This window comes from Rattus norvegicus, chromosome 4 (genome assembly GCF_021556685.1).
Source record: "Rattus norvegicus strain SHRSP/BbbUtx chromosome 4, alternate assembly SHRSP_T2T, whole genome shotgun sequence".
NCBI lineage: Eukaryota > Metazoa > Chordata > Mammalia > Rodentia > Muridae > Rattus > Rattus norvegicus.
The window spans coordinates 101,085,353-101,094,857 of record NC_141537.1 but is presented as its reverse complement, the minus strand read 5'-3'; the positions used below and the strand labels follow the sequence as shown (position 1 = coordinate 101,094,857).

At 39.7% G+C, this 9,505-nt stretch overlaps 1 long non-coding RNA gene across 1 annotated transcript; it reads left to right on the top strand.

Annotated features, from left to right (window-relative positions):
• The first annotated feature begins 865 nt into the window (after positions 1-865).
• LOC147994895 (uncharacterized) lies at positions 866-8,307 on the top strand. The gene is made up of 3 exons (XR_015686664.1): positions 866-1,251; positions 1,792-1,937; positions 5,633-8,307. It is a non-coding gene; the product is annotated as an uncharacterized LOC147994895 (long non-coding RNA).
• The last annotated feature ends 1,198 nt before the right edge of the window (positions 8,308-9,505 follow it).

Here is a 9,505-nt window from a genome sequence, read left to right as displayed (position 1 = left end):
AGCTTTTGTTCCTGTTGACAAAGAAGTGTTAACAAGGGGGAGGAGGGAAAACTTCTGAAACATTTTATCCTCTACTGTTGAAGACAGCAGTGTGGAAACATAAAAGATCTCCCTCCAGAGGCCATTTAACATCAAAAGCAGGTCACTCCAAGTTGTATAAAGTGGTCCTATAGAAGGGGAGGGAAGGGGTTAGGGGGATGATGGCCTGGAAACCTGGGAAGGGGAATAACAATCAAAATGTAAGTAAGAAATACTCAAGTTAATAAAGATTAAAAAAAAATAAAGTGGTCCTGAGTATTAACTACAGAACAATATTAAGGTGAGAAAACAGTCTAAGAAACAAACAGACAATCCGTCCCTGCCATGAACGAAACAACTCATATCCCCCGACATGCAAAACACACAAACCATTTGCCCCCTTCTGCAGGCAGAGTACATGTGGACTGGCCCATCCCACAGACTAAATAAGTTAGATAACTTGCTCCTGTCACAGGCAAAATTCACACAGATTCTGGTGACCTTGCCATCTTCAAGCTGAAAAGCATAGACCAGCCTGTCCCTGCCACAGATGGGATGACTCAGATATCTCCTCCTGCCACGAGCAAGATACACACAGATAGATAGTAGGTGGTACTCAGGCTATCTGCTCCTGCCAAGAGCAAGATGCCCATAGATTCTGGTGACTTTGTCAGCATCCCACTGGATCAAAGTCCTAGCAACCCAGTTGGCTCAGGCCAGAACCAGGCCAGTGAGGCTAGCTCCTCCAAGACCCTCCTTAGTTACTATGGTGACCCTGTCAGTTCATACTGTAACTGGAATTTGAAAGGCTGAAGCATCCTCCTAGCCTTTCTCTGGTTACACACAGGCTCTCTAAGCATTCCTGACAGTTCCAAGGATGAACCAAACTGAAAGCAGAATTCAAACAAAGAAACTGAACTGGAAATTGAACTCAGGATCTCTGGAAGAGCAGTCAGTACTCTTACCAAAGGAGTCATCTCTCCAGCCCTAAAGCAAATGCTTTCAACAAGTATGGAGCTGGCTGCTAGGTTGGAGTCAGCTTTTGTTCCTGTTGACAAAGAAGTGTTAACAAGGAGGAGGAGGGAAAACTTCTGAAACATTTTATCCTCTATTGTTGATGACAGCAGTGTGGAAACGTAAAGGGTCTCCCTCCAGAGGCCATTTAACATCAAAAGCAGGTCACTCCAAGCTGTATAACGTGGTCCTGAGTCTTAACTACAGAACAATATTAAGGTGAGAAAACAGTCTAAGAAACAGACAATCTGTCCCTGCCATGAATGAAACAACTCATATCACCCCACATGCAGAAACACACAAACCATTTGCCCCCTTCTGCAGGAGAAGTACATGGACTGGCCCATCCCACAGACGAAATAAGTCAGACAACCTGCTCTGGTCACAGCCAAAATTCACACAGATTCTCTTGACCTTGCCAGCTCCGAGCTGGAAAGCACAGACCAGCCTGTCCCTGCCACAGATGGGATGACTCAGATACCATCTCCCTGCTCCTGCCATGAGCAAGGAGATGAACACAGGTAGATGGTGGTACGCAGGCTATCTGCTCCTGTCAAGAGCAAGATGCCCATAGATTCTGGTGACTTTGTCAGCATCCCACTGGATCAAAGTCCTAGCAGCTCAGGCCAGAACCAGGCCAGTGAGGCTGGAGCTCTTCCAAGCCCCTCCTTAGTTACTATGGTGACCCTGTCAGCTCACACTGTAACTGGAGTTTGAAAGGCTGAAGCATCATCCTAGCCTTTCTCTTGTTACACACAGGTTCTCTAAGCATTCCTGACAATTCCAAGGATGAACCAAACTGAAAGCAGAATTCAAACAAAGAAAGGAAACACAGACAGCCTTGGTGCCTTTCTCTAGCTGTCACTGCTTTGATTCACCACTCTCCCACGGGACCTATATAAGATGTAAGTTTCCTGGACAATGCATGAAATGTGAGGTCTGATCTGAACTTCTTCCAGGACATCTTGAATGAGACTCATGGAGGCAGAGATCAATGTGAAAGCAAGAGGAGTTTAATTCTGACATGTCAGAGTCATCCCACTTCAAGGGGAGATGACGCTGAGCAGAACTCACAGAGAGTTATATAAATTGCAAACAATTGGGGCCAAATTTGTACACTGGTAACTAAGCAGTGTACTATGTATATTCGGTGGAGAAAAACAACTTTCAGATTGGACTCAGTGTACTGATCAAGAATTTCCCAAGTGGGGGTTGATTGGAAGGTACAAGTAGATTTGTGTGACAGTTTAGCATGCAGCTGTTCTAGGAACTAAACCAGCGTGTTTTTTCCTGGAAGGGAGGGGTCCTTGTGCTCTCAAGTTTGTGGTCGGAATCTCCCCACTGGTCTCAGATTGGGGCCAACTCTGGCTTTTTCAATATACTTATACATTTATACATATATACATATGTACACATATATAGAAATCCAAGGAGGATGGATGGAACAAAGTTGCAAAAATCAGTCTCCAAGCATTGCGTGTGTGAGTGTGTATGTGTGTGTGTGTGTGTGTGTGTGTGTGTGTGTGTGTGTGTGTACACATACATAAAGAAATAAATGCATACCTGGTATATGGATGGAGCAGAGATGCTACAAGAAGGCTTCATGCATTTCACATATAAACAAATATTAATTACTATATACCTACATAAGCATATAAATAGATACATATATATATATACATACATATACCCATATATATGTACATTAATGTACATGTATATGTGTATATATACAGTTGGTGACAGAACATACTCCAAACAACAATAACTTTTCCATAGATTATATATTGCAGAATTTTTTTCAAGCAGTATAAAATTATAATGTGATTGAATTCTCTAGCAAATGACTATGACAAAAACAGTGTGTTGGGTTGGGGATTTAGCTCAGTGGTAGAGCGCTTGCTTAGCAAGTGCAAGGCCCTGGGTTCGGTCCCCAGCTCAGCTCCGGAAAAAAACAAAACAAAACAAAACAAAACAAAAAAAAAGCAGTGTGTTTCCCAATACTTATTTATGAAAAGCTATTATGTAATACAGATAAAGAAAAAAACTATTTCCATGAACCCACATACATTTGATTATAAGAAACTTGTTATAGAGTTATAAAATGTGAGAAAGCAATGTAGACTTCTCGACCAGTTTCTCTTAAAAGCAGGCAGCAATTTGCAGTTACAAAGAGAGGATAAATTATTTTATATGTCATTTTTATAAGTATTCTTACAAGGATCTTAGAAGAATCAGAACTCTAGGCTTTCATATAAAAATCAGTTATATCTACTTTAGAACCTCAGAATGCACATCTACTCTGTAATTTTTATTAATATCAAAAAGCTGAGGACAAAAATTGGTATAAGAAATCAATTATCACCAGTCCTTGGGATATGGTGGGGGCAATTTGTTTAGTATATCACCAGAAGTGGTATTAGTTATAGTAGTCAGAAACTGGAAGTCATCCAGACGTCCCTCAACCAAAGAATAGATAGAGAATGTGGTTCATTTACTTAATGGAACACTATTCAACTATTAAAAACAAAAACATCATGAATTTTGTAGGCAAATGGATGGAACTAAAAAATATACTGAGTGAAGTAACCTAAACCCAATAGAATGTATCAGTGAGCTGGTTCTTCAGGAAGAACTATTTCCAATTTTCTGAGAAAATGTCAGATTGATTTCCAGACTAGTTGTACAAGTTTGCAATCCTCCTAGTAATAGAGGATGTTCCCCTTTCTCCACAGCCTTGACAATATGAGCATGAGCGCTTACTTGAGTTTTTTATTTAAACATTCTGGTTGGTGTAAGGTAGAATCTCAAGGTCATTGTGATTTTCATTTCTCTAGTGAAAGATTACTTAATTACTTAATTAATTAATTAACATCCAAAAAGATGTTTCCCCATTCCAGGCTCCCATAATAGACATTTCCCCTGATCTTGTCTCCGCAATGCCATTGAGACTATGTTCCCATGACAACCCTCCTTCCCTGAGGTATCACATCTCTACAGGATAAGGCACATTTTCTCCCATTATGCGAGACAGGAGAGTACTCTGGTACATATGTGCCAGGGGTCTTGGCGCATCCTCTGTATGATCTTTGGTTGATGGCTATGTTGCTGGGAACTCCCAGGGGTCCAAGTTAGTTGACATTTTTGCTCATCTTGTGTGGTTGCCCCCTACTTCAGTTCATTCAATCCTTCCAATAAAGTCCAATGTGTTCCCTGACCTCAGTTCAATGATTGACTGTATCTGCATCAGTCTCAGTCAGCTGCTGATAGACCCTCTCAGAGATCAGCTAGGCTAATCTCCTGTCTGCAAGCACAACAAAACATCAGTAACAGTGTCAAGATTTTATACCCACCCACAGGTTGTATCTCAAACTGAGTCGGTCATGGTTGGCCATTCATTCAGTCTCTGCTCCCCTTTTGTCCCTGTATGTCTTTTAGATGGGAAAAATTGGGGTGAAAAATTTAGAAGGCTGGTTTCTGTCTCCTTTCACTGGGGAGCCTGTCTAACTACTAGAGGTTGTCTCTTCAAGTTCCATATAGCAACTGTTGGTCATTTCAACTAAGATTGTCTATATTGACTTCTGAGAGCCTCCCCCATCCCAGGTCTCTGGGATGTTCAAGATTTTTTCCCAGCTCTGATCCCAGGCAGCTATATAATTCCTTCCAATTCCCTGACCCTCTGGGTCTCTCTATTGATCTGGCCCAACTTTCCATCCCTTTTCCCGTACATTTACCTCCCTCTGCATCCCACAATTATATTCCACTTCAAAGTGGGATTAGGCATTCTTACTTGGGGTTTCCTTCCTGTTTAAATTCTTGTGGTCCGATGGTGGATCACACACACACACACACACACACACACACACACACACACACACAAGCTCACACAAAGCCACTGCCACCACCTCCAGTTCCAACACCACCACCACCACTACTAACAACAACAGAAACAGGATAGCCACAACTATTTTGAACAATAAAAGAACTTCTGGAGAAAACAGTATCCCTGACCTCAAGCTGTACTACAGAGCAATGGTGATCAAAATTGCATGGTCTTGATATAGAGATTGACATTTTGATAAATGACATAGAATAGAAGACACAAAAATAAATCCATACATGTACTGATATTTGAGCTTTTACAAAGAAGCTAAAGTCAAACAGTGGGTAAGAAAATATCTTCAAAAAAATGGGTAGTCGAACTAGCAGTTTTAGCAGTATGCAATTAAAAAAATACAAAGTGATCCTTATTTGTCACCCTGCACAAAGCTTAAGTCCAAGTGGATCAATGAACTCAACATAAAACCAGTTGCACTGAATCTAATATAAGAGAAAGTGGGAAATGACCTTGAATTCATTGGCAGAGGGAAAAATTTCCTTAACAGCACACCAATGGCTAAGGCCTATGACCAACAATTGATAAATGGGACTTCTTGAAACTGAAAAGTTTCTGTAAGTCAAAAGACATTTTCAACAAGATTAAACAGTAGCTTATTCTTTGAGAAAAGATCTTCACAAACCCGACATCCAGTATAGGACTTATGTATGCTACTTTTAAATTTGGTGATTTGATTTGTTTGATTCTAACTTCTATTTGCAGATACCCACAGCCAAACATTAGACAGAGGTCATGTGCTTTTATGAAAGACCTGGAGGAAGGAATGAAGACCCTGATGGGGACAGGAACTCCACAGGAAAACCAAAAGTGTCATTTCCACTGGACCAATGAAATCTCTCAGAGACTAAGCCACAAACCAAAGAACACACAAGGCCTGGAATGGAACCTCAGGAAAAGAAGTGAAACTCAGTCTCCACATGGGAATTCTAACAACTGGAATAGACACTCTCCCTAAATCTGTAGCCTGACTTTAGTACTAGTTCCCCAACAAGGCTGCATTGTTTGGCCTAAGTCAGAAAGTATGCATCAAATCTTGCAGAAGCTTGAGATTCCAGGGTGGGAGGTACCCAGGGCATCCCACCCTCTCAGAGTGGGAAGGAAGAGAGCCTCTGGCGGGGTTGGGGGTGATATTTCAAGGAAACAGCATTTGGGATGTTAATACAGAAAAGTTGGAAGAATCTACTTCCAGTGTAGACTTTTGAAACAGGAAAAGACATTACTTTGATCTAGATATCGAAATAAGAATAACATATATTTAATTTGGGCTATCTCTTTCGCTGGAAGTCTAAGCATATGAAACAAGTTTCTCTTTGCTCTTGGCTTGCTTATCCTTGTCTTGGTAGTATATCCAATCTTTCAATGACATGGAAACCTTCTATTTTTGGATTCTAGTATATACTGAAGAATACCCAAGAAATTCAGGTTTAGAACTCAGCAACTACACACACATACACACACACACACACACACACACACACACACACACACACACACACACACATAGAGAGAGAGAGAGAGAGAGAGAGAGAGAGAAAGAGAGAGAGAGACAGAGACACAGAGAGAGTTTCATTCTATGAATCTGTGACTAAGAAGAACCATGGCTATTGCAACCACCCATGTCAATATTCTTCTAGGCCCATACTTCTTAATCACACTCCAGAATTTTTTGTATTTCTATGTGAGGAAATACCCTGTACCCATGAATCTGCACTTCCTTATAAAAAGCACCCATATTCATGCCGTATTTTTCTCTCTTCACAACATTTGGGACCTAACTCCTAGTGACTCAAATTGATATTTTATTTCTCTTAGTTGAAAGGTATTTTGAGGTGTCACAAATATTCAGGTTTAGAGAACAGAGTATCTTCATGGATTTGTAAGATCTCTACCCCAGAAGACAAAGATTTATATTCAGACTGGATAGAGAGCAGAAGCAATGGCTTCTGGGCTCCACAAAATATCCTGTTTAGAAACTGAAAGGAAAGAAGAAAATTCCTGAATTTTATTGACCTCAGTGGAAGCAGCTTGTGAGAAAAATAACATGTGGAGTAATACAAATTTGGATAAAACTTATGACTATAATGAATACTATTCTTCTGTGTTAACCATGTGTCGCTGTGCTGTTTAGGTTTCTGGTGGTTATTAGTGTTTATATTTCTCTTCAAGCATATGGGAAGATAGAGTAAAAATAAAAAGGGAGAGTGACCAAGAGTCTTGACAGACAACCATGAAGGAAGCCTCTAACTTGCATAAATTCTAACATTGTTCTATAATGAACAGTGGCTGTCTTAAATGGAACAGTAGAAAGAAAGCCCCTTATAATTTTATATTCATGCCATGCTGAATGTGCCATATTTCTAGGAAATAACAGGGAGAGTATAAACTAAACCTAGAACTATTCAAAAATGTGGTTCTCTTAGAACATGAGGGTCCTTCTTCTCTGCCACCAGAAACTCAATTAGTTTTGGTAGAAAAACTTTAATATCCTGGTTGTGGTGGGAGACAATTGTGGACTGTGGACCCTTCGCTGAGTCCTTAGTGAAATGAGCTGGGCTAGAAGCTGTGCCTAGTCCCTATATATTTGCATGGTCACAATCTTACAGGAATCATCTGGACTCAGGATACTGCATTAACTTTGCTAGGGGACTGCTATTGTTCTGGCTCCCAGTTAAGAAAGAACAGCAGTTAGGTATTTGCTTACCTTAGGTCACTTTTTCCAGCTCTTCAGATAATGTCTTTTATAAAAAATATATGCTCAATCATGTGGGCTATTTTTTTTGTATTTTTAAATGCTTGATATCATATGTGATGTGCAGACAACCCAGACTAGAACTTCCCTCTCTGCATTTCTGGGTGAAAAAGTCACCATAATTTCCCATACTATGGTCTCATATTAGACTGATAGCTCATTAGTATGGTATCAGCAGAAATCAGAGAAGATTACCAATCTCCAAATGTATGAGGCATCATGCTTGGCAAATGGAGTTGCCTAGATCTGGTGTGGGGTAGTCTCTCACTATCAACAGTGTAGAGTCTGAGGATGCTATTAATTACTATTGTCAACATGATTGACAGACACAGTGAGACAAGTCATACATAAAACACCAAGCTAGGCAATAGCATAACACTGTGCTGTCCCAATTGTTCCTACTGGTGCATATATTTGACAAGAATATTTCTCTAGTACAGTATTCATTGGCTGACATTTTTAGAGGTTTCAGTCCACCAAAAGAGTGGCATCTAATGCTTCTTATTGGGTTCAGAAGGACAGAACAAGAAAAAAATGGCCAAGGATCATATTAAGTCAAATATCTTTTCCCTATGAATTGTTTTCTCAGTCTATACTTTCCAGAAACTACCAAAATTCTTAGAGAGACAAAAACAAAACAAAACAAAACAAAAAACAAAACTAAAATAGAAGAAGCACATATGCATGGAGAGACATACAGACATGCACACAAAAATTATATAACCAAAGTACATCATCATAAATCATAATATGTAACTACAAGACATTTAAGAAAACAAGCAAACAAACAAAGCTTTATGAGACAGAACATCTTGAGTTAATTTTGTTTGGCTATCTACTGTTGCACAATTAGCCTACCCTTAATTGTGCTTTATGTACCCAGTAAGACTTCAGAGAAAATGAATTTTCTTTGAGTGTTTGACAACTGGAGAACACTTCTAGTTTGAATATGGTGGCTTCTATCTACTGACCCTCAGTGAGAGTGATATTGTGTTGCAATGTCCTCAGATTCCATGCTGATTATCATAGGAGTAAAATCTGTTTGAGATGGACTGCCACTGAATCTGGCTCAAGTTATAAAAAGTTTAAAATTGGAATGCCTTGGAATGGAGACACTTAGAATCTCCTTTGAGTTTTTGTTAATACCAGACTAGGCCCAAGAAGTGATTGGGACTATGTTTCAGAGTAATGGAGAGGTATGATGGAAGAGTAGATTATCAGGATGTAACATCTCACATCTGATATAGTAAATGTATCACAAATACACATGACTAATCCCTGAATACACAAACAGCACATATGGTACCAGAATGCAAAATTCTCTAGTACATTTCATTTCTTTTCTACCTGAAAATCTGAGCAGTAGGTGTCCAATGACTAAGCAAAGTCACTTATATCTGTGGTGTGTTCTGGCTAGCACTGAGTCCTACAGACAGTAGGGACATGCTATTAAGAAATCGTCATGGCACTGGAATGTGTCATGGACAAATGCAAATATGTAGAAAAAGAACATGTCTTTTTTTTCAGATTTGGCATTCCCTATGTTCATCTCTGTGGCTTAGAACATACTGAAGCATTCAAGATGGCTCCCAAAACAAAGAGTAGATCAGGTTTACTTACCAAAACAATCAAACAAACAAACACACACACACACACACACACACACACACACACACACACACAAACATGTTGCTTTATGTGGTAGAAAGAAAATTTCTATACTCTACCTTCTCTTGACAGTAATTTGTCTATTGTTGGCAGTGACTGCCTTTCTCATACAATTCCCAAAATATGATGAAATCTTAGTCTCTTTTTTCATTGGTGGG